Genomic DNA, 11042 nt, shown 5'->3' on the forward strand with positions numbered 1-11042 from the left:
TGAAAGGAGTATCGGCTTTAGAAAAGACCCCTTTGCCCAGATTTTTTGGTTCTTTGCTTGTGAAGCTCCTGTCTCCTCCAGGTCTTTCTATCTCCCCCATATTTCATATGATTCCCTGCACTCTGTCCAAATTTGACTATGAGTCTCAGCATCTGCTTTAATACACTGCTGGGTAGAGTCTTTCAGCCTACCTCTGTGGTAGGCTCCTGTCTTGTTTCTTGTTTTCACCCTCTTCAGATATCTATTCCATTTGCCTTGCTGAGTGAGAATTGATTATCTTACTCAGGATCCTCCTTCTTGCTTAACTTCTTTAGGTGTACAGATTTTAGTATGATTATCCTATATTATATGTCTAACATCTACTTATAAATGAGTATATACTGTATGTGTCTTTCTGCTTCTGGGATACCTCACTCCGGATGATCTTTTTTAGTTCCCACTTATATAAGCATTTTTTATGTTTTTACTAGCCATGTGGGCTTCCTTTTATTGTGATAGTTGTTAGAAAACATGTGGCTGTCAAGGTTACATGACGTGTTCACAAATCATACCACGAGACTGGTTCCATATGGGAGGTTTATTAGGGGAAGGGAAAGGGGGTCGCAGAGAGAAGAGGCAGAAGAGAGAGAGGAGGGGCTCCAGGAGTTCTCTTATAAGGTGACCCAGGGCATGCACAGGTGGTTCCAGGTGACCAGCAGGTGGTCTTCTTGGTGGCTTCAAGAATGCCTGATAACTGGTTTCCCTTGGGGTTGGCTGTAGAGATGCCTGCTTACTGATCCCAACATTCCTCCCTTTTTGTTTTGTTAAAAAGTGAGGAGCCAGGAAGGGGTGATGGTGGGGGAAAGGCACAGGGAAGACTTTTGCTTCCCTTTTACTTAAAGCTACTTCCTGCTGATTAGGGGCATTGTCCTTCTCTGGGTACAGCTGGTCCCCACCATCGGAGTCATTGTCATCTGGTTCTGTGGGCAGAGGTTGATAATCCTGTAGGAATAACTGAGTAATGGTTTGGTTAGAGATTTTTTGCATTTGTTGTTGGAAGAATGTAGAGAGGAAGTTAATTAAGAAGGGTGCAAAAAGCAAAGACAGAAAGACTACCGAGAGGTAAGACAAGGGGCAGAATCCATTTCCAAATGGGATTCTGAAAGGCCCAAGAGCTAGCGGCCTCAAGCTCTTCCTTTCGTTTTCATAAATCTGTCTGGAGTTGTTGGATTTTGTCCTTTACTATACCAGACTGATTGACATAAAAACAGCATTCCTCCTGGAGGAAGAGGCAAAGGACACCTTTTTTTTTTAGCTGTAAGGAGATCCAATCCACGTCGGTTTTGAAGTACTACTGCTGCCAGAGACTCCACAACTGGGACTGGTAGGGGCTCTTTTTCATTTATCACCTCCAGCTCAGGAAAAGGAGTACCAGAGCGCAAACTCCTGACCAACAAGCAGGCAGATGATGGTAGACCTGAGTGCCACAAAAAAATCGAGATATTATTAGCAGTAGAGCATTGGGGTTGAGATGAAATATCAGGATTATAGTTTTATTACAGTCTAAGGAACTTAGCATTCCTACAGAGTGTGCCCCAAATGCCTTGAAACTGCTTGCCATGCCAAAGAGGGTGATATGAGAAAGGTAGGAGGCTGTGGAAGCATCAGAGTCAGGGCAGTTAATAAATGGTGAAGTGAGGTTGCTTGACAGAGTAACTGCAGAAGCTGTCAGTTGTACCTCTGACTTGGTCCCCTGTGGTACACACAGCCAGCAAGCTTTAAAATGGCCCAGTTGGGTCACATTAAGGAGCTTGTAGGCCGAGGTCAGAGTGTGAAGTAGGAAATGAAATGACAGGTTTGTGTTATTCATGAGAGGGGATGTTAGAAAGGTAATGACCTTAGAGGAGTGTTTAATTATCTTTTCTACTTCTCCTATTCCCAGATTTTGGGTAATTGGGACATATTTTCTCTGGATATGGATAGTACTTATTGGTAGATCGGGTGTGTAGTGGCGGTAGAGTTTTCCAAGGACGCATGCTTCCCATCTGGCATCCCACGGGTCTTGGATGTATAATTAGAGGGTCTTTTTATACAGGTGAAGGAGCTTCTTCAGTGCTAGTGAGTGGATTTGGCAAGACCAGTATGGGCATACCTGTCTGGCCATTTTTTTTGCAATAGTCCTTTCTTTGATCAAAGAGAAAGCAGACAAAAATTCTATCAAATAAGAGGGGAGGGATAGAAGTGAGGGTAATATCTATTTCATTCGGCACCCGACAGCCTCACATAGAACAATTTGTTGATCCTATCTGGAGAGATTGTTTATTATCAATGATGGTTTCTTGAGCTGCTCAAATCTCCATACGTAGGGATTACCTTTAACAGAAATAGGCAGGAGGGAGAGGAGGAAAAAATACGTATCCAATCCAGTAGGGTTGAACACCACTCTTGTGGTGAGGCCTCATTCTTCTGGAACAGGAGATAGGTTGGTTGATCTTGGCATCTTTTGGAGCTTGAGGGAGCAAAGTCCTGTTGGAGTTGATATGTAGGAAGGGGCATTATCTTGAGAAGAGGGGGTGAAAGGCTTAAGGTGGGATAGATGAATCCAGTGAGGGAAGCTCTCAAGCTTAGCGGCTGTGGGGGTCATAAGAATCACCTTGAAACGGCCCTGCCATTTAGGAGAAAGAGTTGGGGAACTTTGGTTTGGAGCGGAGAAAAGGACCTGGTCCCCAATGTTAATAGGAGATGGACAGGGGTTAGTGTGTGGCCATGGTAAATAGTGGTCAGTAAAGACCCATAGAAGGGAATGGAGATGACAGAGTAAGGGAGTAAGTGGGTGGTCAGGGAGAGGAGAGGATTTAGCTGAAAGACCAGGAGTTAGGACCGGTCTCCCATACATGAGCTCAAAAGGTGAAAGAGACCAATGTTTTTTTGGGGAGAGCTTGCAGCCTGAAAAGACCCAGGGGGAAGAGTTTTACCCAATTGAGGTGAAACTCTTGCGAAATTTAACAAGAGTGTTCTTTAGGGATTGATTAGTTCATTCTATCTTTCCTGAAGACTGGGGAAGGTATGGGATATGAAAATACCAAGGAACGTTAAGGGCTTTAGATAAGGTTTGGGAAATCTGAGAAGTGAACTCAGAGCCATTATCTGACTGAAGGGAGGTAGGAATTCCAAAACGTGGAATAATCTCACAGAGAAGATCAGAAACTGTCTGAGCTCTTTTGTTAGTAGTGGGGAAAGCCTCCACCCATCCCGAGAATGTGTCCACCAAGACCAGGAGGTACCAGACATATTTGACTGCTGGCATGTGGGTAAAATCAAGTTGCCAGTCAGTCCCAGGGAGAGAGCCTCTAGCCTGGTGGGTAGGGAAAGAAGGGTTACAATATCCTGAGTTAGGATCTGAGGTCTGGCAGATCTTACAAGAAGTAGTAATGGTCTTTAGGAAGCGCAAGTCTTCAGAGGTAGGCTGCAGGTGAGCTCTGATGAAGTTAGACAAAGCTTGACTGTTAGGATGAAAGAGCTGGTGTAGATAGGATAGGATCTGACGAGTGTCAGGAGAGGGCAGGGGAGATGTGGGTTGTAGTGTAAGGATATTTTGTGGTGGAAGGGAGGAATCTAGGACTTTTAGGGCCACAGCCTTAGCTGCTTCGTCAGCCCAGCTATTCCCTTTGGAAACAATGGAATCTTCCATCTGGTGGGACCGGCAGTGGACTATTCCAATGGCTGTGGGAAGGTGGGAGGCTTCTAGTATGGCCATAATTTGGCCTGCATTGGTTACTGATCCTCCCTTTGCTGTAAGCAACCCACGCTCTCTCCAGATGGCAGCATGGGAGAGAAGAATATAAAAAGCATATTTAGAGTCTGTATAGATATTAAGGGATTGTCCCTGGGCTAACTGGAAAGCTCAGGTAAGAGCTATTAGTTAGGCCTGTTGATTAGTGGTGTGAGCAGGGAGGGCTTGCGCCTCAACCACTTCAGTATCCAACACTATGGCATAACCTGCTTTTTGAGCTCCCTCGTGTACAAAGAAGTTGCCATCTGTGTACCAGGTATAGGCAGCTTGAGGCAATGTGCCCTCCTGTATGTGTGAGGGGTTGGGCAATAGTTTCTCTAAAGTTTCAATGCAAGAGTGAGATGGGGAATAATCAGAGTTAGGTCGAGGAAGAAGGCTTGAAATATTAAGAGGTGGGTATGGTTAGAAAGTGAGGGTAAAGTCTTCTGTTAGCACCACCTGGAGGGAAAGTACCCTGGAAGGAGGTAAAGTTTGTAAGCCTTTGTATGTTAAAAGGTGAGACAGATTGTGAGAAGAGAAGACAGTAATAGGTGACCCAAAAGTTAGTTTTTTGACTCTCAAATAAGGAGCTCTGCAACCACTAGGGCCTGAATACAGGGTGGCCATCCCTAGATTGTCAGGTCTAATTATTTTGATAGATATGCTACAGGTGCAAAGGAGGGTCCGAATTGGTGGCCCAGGGCTCCAAGGGCATATCCCTCTTTTTCTGTTACATAGAAGGAGAAGGGACGGGTTAGGTATGGAAGATGTAAGGCTGGGGCCTCAAGAAGAGACTGTTGGAGCCTCTGAAAAGGCTTAGTAACAGGTTTCAGAAGGGGTTCATGCAAAGGGCCTAAAGCTGCCTCATATAAGGGGTGGGCAAGAAGGGAAAAGGAGGGGACAGTAAGAAACTGGCCATTCCCAGAAACGATAAGATTTCTTCCTTATTAGAGGGAACTGCCAGAGACCATATTAGGTCTTTTCTGTCTAGGGTGATGCCCTTGTGGGTTGGAGTTATTGTTAGTCCCAGGTAAGTGACCTCAGAAGTAGATAACTGGACCTTGGAGGGTGAGACCTGATACCCCCTGCTGGATAGGAAATGTAGAAGAGCAGAAGTGTTAGTTTGGCTAACTTGTAGGGATGGGCTGCAGAGGAGAAGGTCATCTACATACTGTATAAGTTTAGATTTAGGGAGAGATAAGGAGAGTAGATCAGAGGCTAGGGCCTGGCCAAAAAGATGTGGGCTGTCCTGGAACCCCTGGGATAAAACAGTCCAGGTAAGCTGAGTAGAGACCAAGGTGAGTCAGTCTAGGTGAAGGAAAAGATATTTTGTGACTGGGTGTCTAAAGGAATAGGAAAAAATGCATACTTGAGATCCAGAACTGAGAAATGGGAAGTGCTTGAGGGGATACTGGAGAGGAGGGTATACGGGTTAGCTACAACAGGGTGGAGAAGAATGATTGCAGAATTTAGTAGCCGAAGATCTTGAACCAGGCCATAGGTTCCATTAGGCTTTTTAACCTGTGAGGATGGGGGTATTAAAAGGAGAGGAAGTGTGGCAGAGGAGTTTTTTTCTTAGAAGGTCAGAGATAATAGGCTTAAGTCCCCTAAAACTCTTAAGAGGAAGAGGGTATTGAGCCTGAACAATATACTGGGTGGGGTCTTGTAGTTGAATGACTAGAGGGGAATGGTGCCTAGCTACAGAGGGATTTTGGATATCCCAGACTTGGGTGTCCACCTGAGAGGCTGGTAAGGGAAGAGACCTGTTAGAACTGGTAGGTAATGTGGCTAGGAGGAGGAGGAGAGAGGACGCTGGCGAGCTTGGGGTTAAGCAAATGGGTGGAGTAAAGGAAATAGAGGCTCCTACTTTGGCTAAAAAGTTCCTTCCCATTACAGGAACTGGACAGGCTGGCATTACTAAAAAGGAATGAGTCAAGGGAACTCCCTTAAAAATACAATTAAATGGTGGAGTCTGGCAAGGCTGGCAAGGCTGTCCTCCTACCCCGACAATAGAGGAACTACAAGGAGAGGTTGGTCCCCAGTACTCCGTTAGGACTGAGTAAGTGGTTCCAGTGTCCACAAGGAAGGAGATGGCCCGCCCTGATACCATGATGATTACCCGTGGCTCCCTGTTAGTGATGACAGTGGTCTGGTCAAGGGAACCTGGGCAGTTGTCCGTAGCCAGGCCTAGGATATCGGCCGGAGGGCGATCTGGGAGTGATGCCCCCATATCATGGGAGAAACAGTGGCAATCAACACCCAAATGTCTCTCTTGGCATTTTGGACATGACCCCCGGTGGCTTTCGGGGGTTAGGGCAGTGATCCTTCTGACCACATTTGTGGCAGGGGCATGGTGGTTTCCATGGGGGACAAATCCGGGCCCAATGACTCGTTTGACCACATGTGAAACAGGGACCCAATGGTCCTCGTGCCTTAGAAGGCAAGGGAGTCTGGGTAGTGGCCGAGGCTGGTCGGATGGCCTGGGGCAGCATTTGGTATTTTTGTCTGTAGGCTTTTTCATCTATCCCGTGGAACACCTTAAAGGCCAGCGCTAAGATTTCTCCCTGCTGAGTCAGAGGTCCCTTCTCTAAGGATTTAAACTTAGCCCTGATGTCGGGGTAACTTTGGGAGAAGAAACAGGTCATCAGGAATTGTCTGCCCTCTATACTTTAGGGGTCCAGATTAGTGTGCTATAAGAGAGCCTTTGTAAGGCTCTCTAGGAATTGAGATAGGTTTTCATTTTTTTCCTGAATGATCTCCTGGAGCTTTTCATAATTAACTAGCTTAAGGGCAACCTTGCAGAGACCAGCCAGAAGGCAGATCATGAATTGACTCTTGCTAAAATGCCTCCCAGAGTATTGTAATTCCACTGTGGATCCTGGTCGGGTACCACTTCAGCCCCGACAGGGTGTGAAGTATTTGTTTGGTGAACCTCATCTGCATGCATTCTAGCCTATTTCCAAACTTGCCTACATTGCTCAGGTAATAGGTTATTGGTAAGGATCATATAAATATCATGGAAGGGTGAGTCTATAAGATAGAGTGAGATACTGAAATTCTTTAATGAAGGTAGAAGGATTAGAGGTATAGGATCCTAATCTCTTTTCTACTTGAGAAAGTTCAGTTATGAGAAGGGAACATGCACCCTAATTAAGCTGTCTATACCTGCTACTTCCTGCAAGGGAAGGATAGAGGCTACTTTGTGATGAGCAGAGGGATCGGACTTTGTTATATAGAACGTGAACGGGTTGTGGGTGGGCTGATAGTTGGTAGAATGAAAGTGGGTGCCAGAGTGAGGTGACTAGGATAGTCTACTGCTGAAGAAGGGAGAGAGGTTTTTGGAAAAACCGAAGGAGAAGAGGAGGGAGTAGAAGGGGAGGAGAAAAGCGCCAGAGGTTGTGAGGATTCTGGAGAAACTGGAGGTTGAGGGCAGCAGGGTGGAGCTTCATCTGCTGGGTCAAAGATAGAGAACTCCTCAGATTGAGACTTTATGGTCAGGAGAAATTGAGTAGGAGAACAGGAAGAGCAGAGAGAATGTTTAGAGCAGAGAAGAGAGAAAGCTTGAACATAGGGTACCTCATTCCATTTACCAGATTGCTGACAGTAATTAAAAAGATCCCGTAAAATATTGGGCTTTAACGTGCTGTTAATAGGCCAATTTGGACCCTTACCTAAAGAGTATGTAGGCCAAGTCTTATTACAGAGGCATATGAATTTAGAAGCTTTTAACTGAGGTTCCATATGTAAAGTCTTAAAATTCTCCAGAAGACATCCTAATGGGTACGCTGGAGGAATGGACATTTGGGTTTTCCCATCGGGAGGCGAGGGAGCCGGTGACCTTCCAGAGGTATCCCAAAGGAAGGTGCGACTCTAACGAGAGTTAATATCTGATCCAATAGCTCATCAGCTTATGGCCAGGGACCGGGGCACAGATGCCAGAAGGCATGGCTGAAAGCTGCCTAGCTAGGTCTTCCCACGAGCAAGCGAGCAAGAGGGAGGGAGAAGAAGAGTCCATGTGCGACTGGGAAAGCTCTCCCAGTGGAAACTGAAGCCCTAATAGAGATAGAGGTCTAGCAATAGGGATCAACTGTAGCCAGTAAAGCCGTGGTTGGGGGGTCCCCCGCTTTAAAGAGCAGTGAGAAGTTGCAGACTCTCAACAGTCACTCTTCCCTTGCCCAGAGAAACCTTTATGCTGACCAACAGGGAAACTTCACCAATCCTGCCAGTGTTGGATGCCTTGGTAGCTATCTGATAGCGGAAAGTGGAGATCTCGAGTGGATTTGGAGCAAAATAGGTCTCTAGCAGCCCTGGCAGGGTGCTGGCACTCCCCACTCGGTGTGCCCACTGGAGGGAACCCATCCCGGCCAAGATGCACCAATGTTAGGAAATGTGCGGCTGTGAAGATTACATGATGGGTACACAAATTACACCACGAGACCTGTTCCACGTGGGAGGTTTATTAGAGGAAGGGAAAGAGAGTCCCAGAGAGATGAGGCAAAAGAGAGAGGGTGGAGGTGCTCTGAGAGAGTTCTCTTCTAAGGTGACCCAGGGCATGCGCAGGTGGTTCCAGGTGATCAGCGGGTGGTCTTCTTGGTGGCATCACAAATGCCTGATAACCAGTTTGTCAGGTCCCTTGGGGCTTGCCGTAGAGATGCCTGCTTACTGATCCCAACAATAGTATTGAACGAAAAGATACAGAATTAGCTTAGTAAGGCCAGGGCTTAATATGTCCTCTACTTTCCTTTAATAAGAAATATTTAGGGCAATTTACTATGCATCTTGAAATTTTAAGGTGGTATAGCATAATTTCTTCAAACGTATTTGACCCTGTAATTATGCTGAGGAAAGTCATACAGGACTCTGGAAATGTAAGAAAGGTTTCAGGATTTCTCTAATCCACTTGCTGCCAGAAATTTTGAGGTTTTACGTGCTCTTTCCTTTCTGAAAATCCTTAGTGGTGTTTTTCTACTGGCCTTCAGGGAAAAACTTAAAGATTAGATATAACATAAAATAGCTTTTTAACAACTCATTTCTGTTTTAGAACATCTCTCAGCCCTTCATTCACCACTGTTTCATCCCACAGTATTTGAATTCCCCATAGATTCCAGAGGAACACCTTGGTCCTTCTATTGCCCAAAATTCTCTTCTCTTAGGGGTCTAAGCAACGTTTTCACTTTAAAACTCTCCATTCAAATACTATAATCTGTAACTTTGAACTTGACACCTTCAAGCAGATTTTTGTGCCTCTTCTTTCTCAGATGCACTCAGCAAACACATGGTGAAAGCAATTACTAATTTAGTTACCATAGTTTACTGAAAGTGTCTGCTTTCAGTATAGTGTAGCTCCTTGAACATTTCAGTAGTATCTCCTTATGTTATGTCATTATTGCCAAAAGGAAACCCCAAGTACATTTCTTTCAAAATCAGCTCTTTTGACTCTATTAGCCTTTGAATGAAGTGGTCAGATTCAAATTGGCGGAAAGAGTTATTTACTATCTTCAAAGTCCTCAGCATATGGGCTCAGTGTCAGAAAAGAATGGGAAAGAAACTGATCAACTAGACTTAGTTTATGCTTCTTTGTGACACAAACTTTCTTAGTCCCTACTACCGTGTTCTTGGGGGCTTTTTTTAAATTATTTTTTTCTCTGACGCTTTTCTGATATCTACCTGAGTTGTTGTGCCTTTTTCTCTAACTCTACCCTTTATTGTCAAGCTTTCCCTTTGGTCTTCATTTCCTTAGAAAAACTTCAAAAGATTCATATATTTTTGAGGAAAGAACATATTGAGGACAATTATCATTGCAGACTTAAAATCAACATCACAAGGCTATCAGCCATTCTTATTGCTGGAAGAAGTTTTTTCATAACAAGATGACATATTGTTCAGGAAGAGGCTTTCTTCTTCCTTTCTCCATCTAGGATAAGGGTCTTCAGTTTTTATTTATTTTCATGTGCATACTAGAAGAAAAGGATCATTTTGTTCAAAAAGTTGGTTAATGATAGATTTGTAAGGAAAACACTATCTTCGGTCAGATCTGGATCCCTAGCAGCTACCATAGGGAAGACAATGTTGAATACATAAAACTATGTGTATGTCTATCTGTGTGTGTCTTTTAAATTATCAAAACCATCATCAAGACAGAGGAGATTCAAGATGGCGGCTCCAGGAGGACACTCTCTCTGACCAGCAGCACAGCAGGATCTGTGCAATGACCAGCAGACAGATCTCTGGGTCCTAAAACACCAGCAATTGTGTTTCCCAGGTAAGAAGAAACCCCACAGTGTAAAGAAACCCCACAGTGTGGGATTCAATCAGCTTCAACTCACCCAGCTAACCCTGGAAAAAGTCCAGGTTTCACCAGGCACTCGGTCACCAGCCCAGAACTACATGTAGGTGTGCTCTGATCACTGTCCTAGTCTGAACTGTGGGATCCACAACACCAGAGATTGAGATTTCCAGTTGAGAGAAAACCCACAGTGCAGGAAACAATCGGACCAACCTTAGGACAACCAGAAAATCCCTGGACAAGAACCGGAGTCCAGCAGGTGCCAGCAGCCAGCCCAGAGCCGGGCACACAGGCACCAGCAGAGAGTCCTGCCTGTGTACCAGACTCACTGTCCCAGATAGAACTGTGGGCACCAGGACACCAGAGACTGAGTTGCTCTGTCAGGTACGAACCCACAATGAGGGGAACAGCAGGTCTGACTGCAGAGGACCAAAGTTTTCCGGAAAAGTTCCTGGGTTTCTGCTAACACCAAGGCACCCAACTGCCAACAAGGTGGAGCCACCGCCTGTGCCTGCATGTTCTACTTGCCAGCCAAGACAGAACTGCAGTCCCCAAAATAGCACAGTCTGAATGTCCCTGTCCAGAGGAAACCCCACAGCAGGGAAAACATCAAGTCCAATGCTCAGGACACCGAGCTCCAGAAGAGTTTCTGGGTTCACACAGGCTCTAGGCTCTGGCCTTCTACTGCATGAAAGTCCTGCTCACTTGCCATTGATTATGGCTAGGGCACTGGAGCACACAGCTGCATCCTCAGACCTATAAAAGGCTGAGAGCCATTGGAGCAGACCTCATATACTGCTCCAAGGTGCAACAAGTTATCCCTAGCTAAACTGATAAAACCGTGGGACTCCTTGGTTCTTCAAGAAGGCTGCACCCAACAAATACACCTTAAGAGCAGCAGCTGCAGCTCAGTAAATTCAGAGCAAGAAACCCAGCAGCAGGGCAGCCATCTCCAGGACTTCTTCTGATGAGAGGAGAGCCTTCTTGAACACCACAGTTATCACA

Source organism: Meriones unguiculatus, chromosome 17, assembly GCF_030254825.1.
Source record: "Meriones unguiculatus strain TT.TT164.6M chromosome 17, Bangor_MerUng_6.1, whole genome shotgun sequence".
Classification (NCBI taxonomy): Eukaryota; Metazoa; Chordata; class Mammalia; order Rodentia; family Muridae; genus Meriones; species Meriones unguiculatus.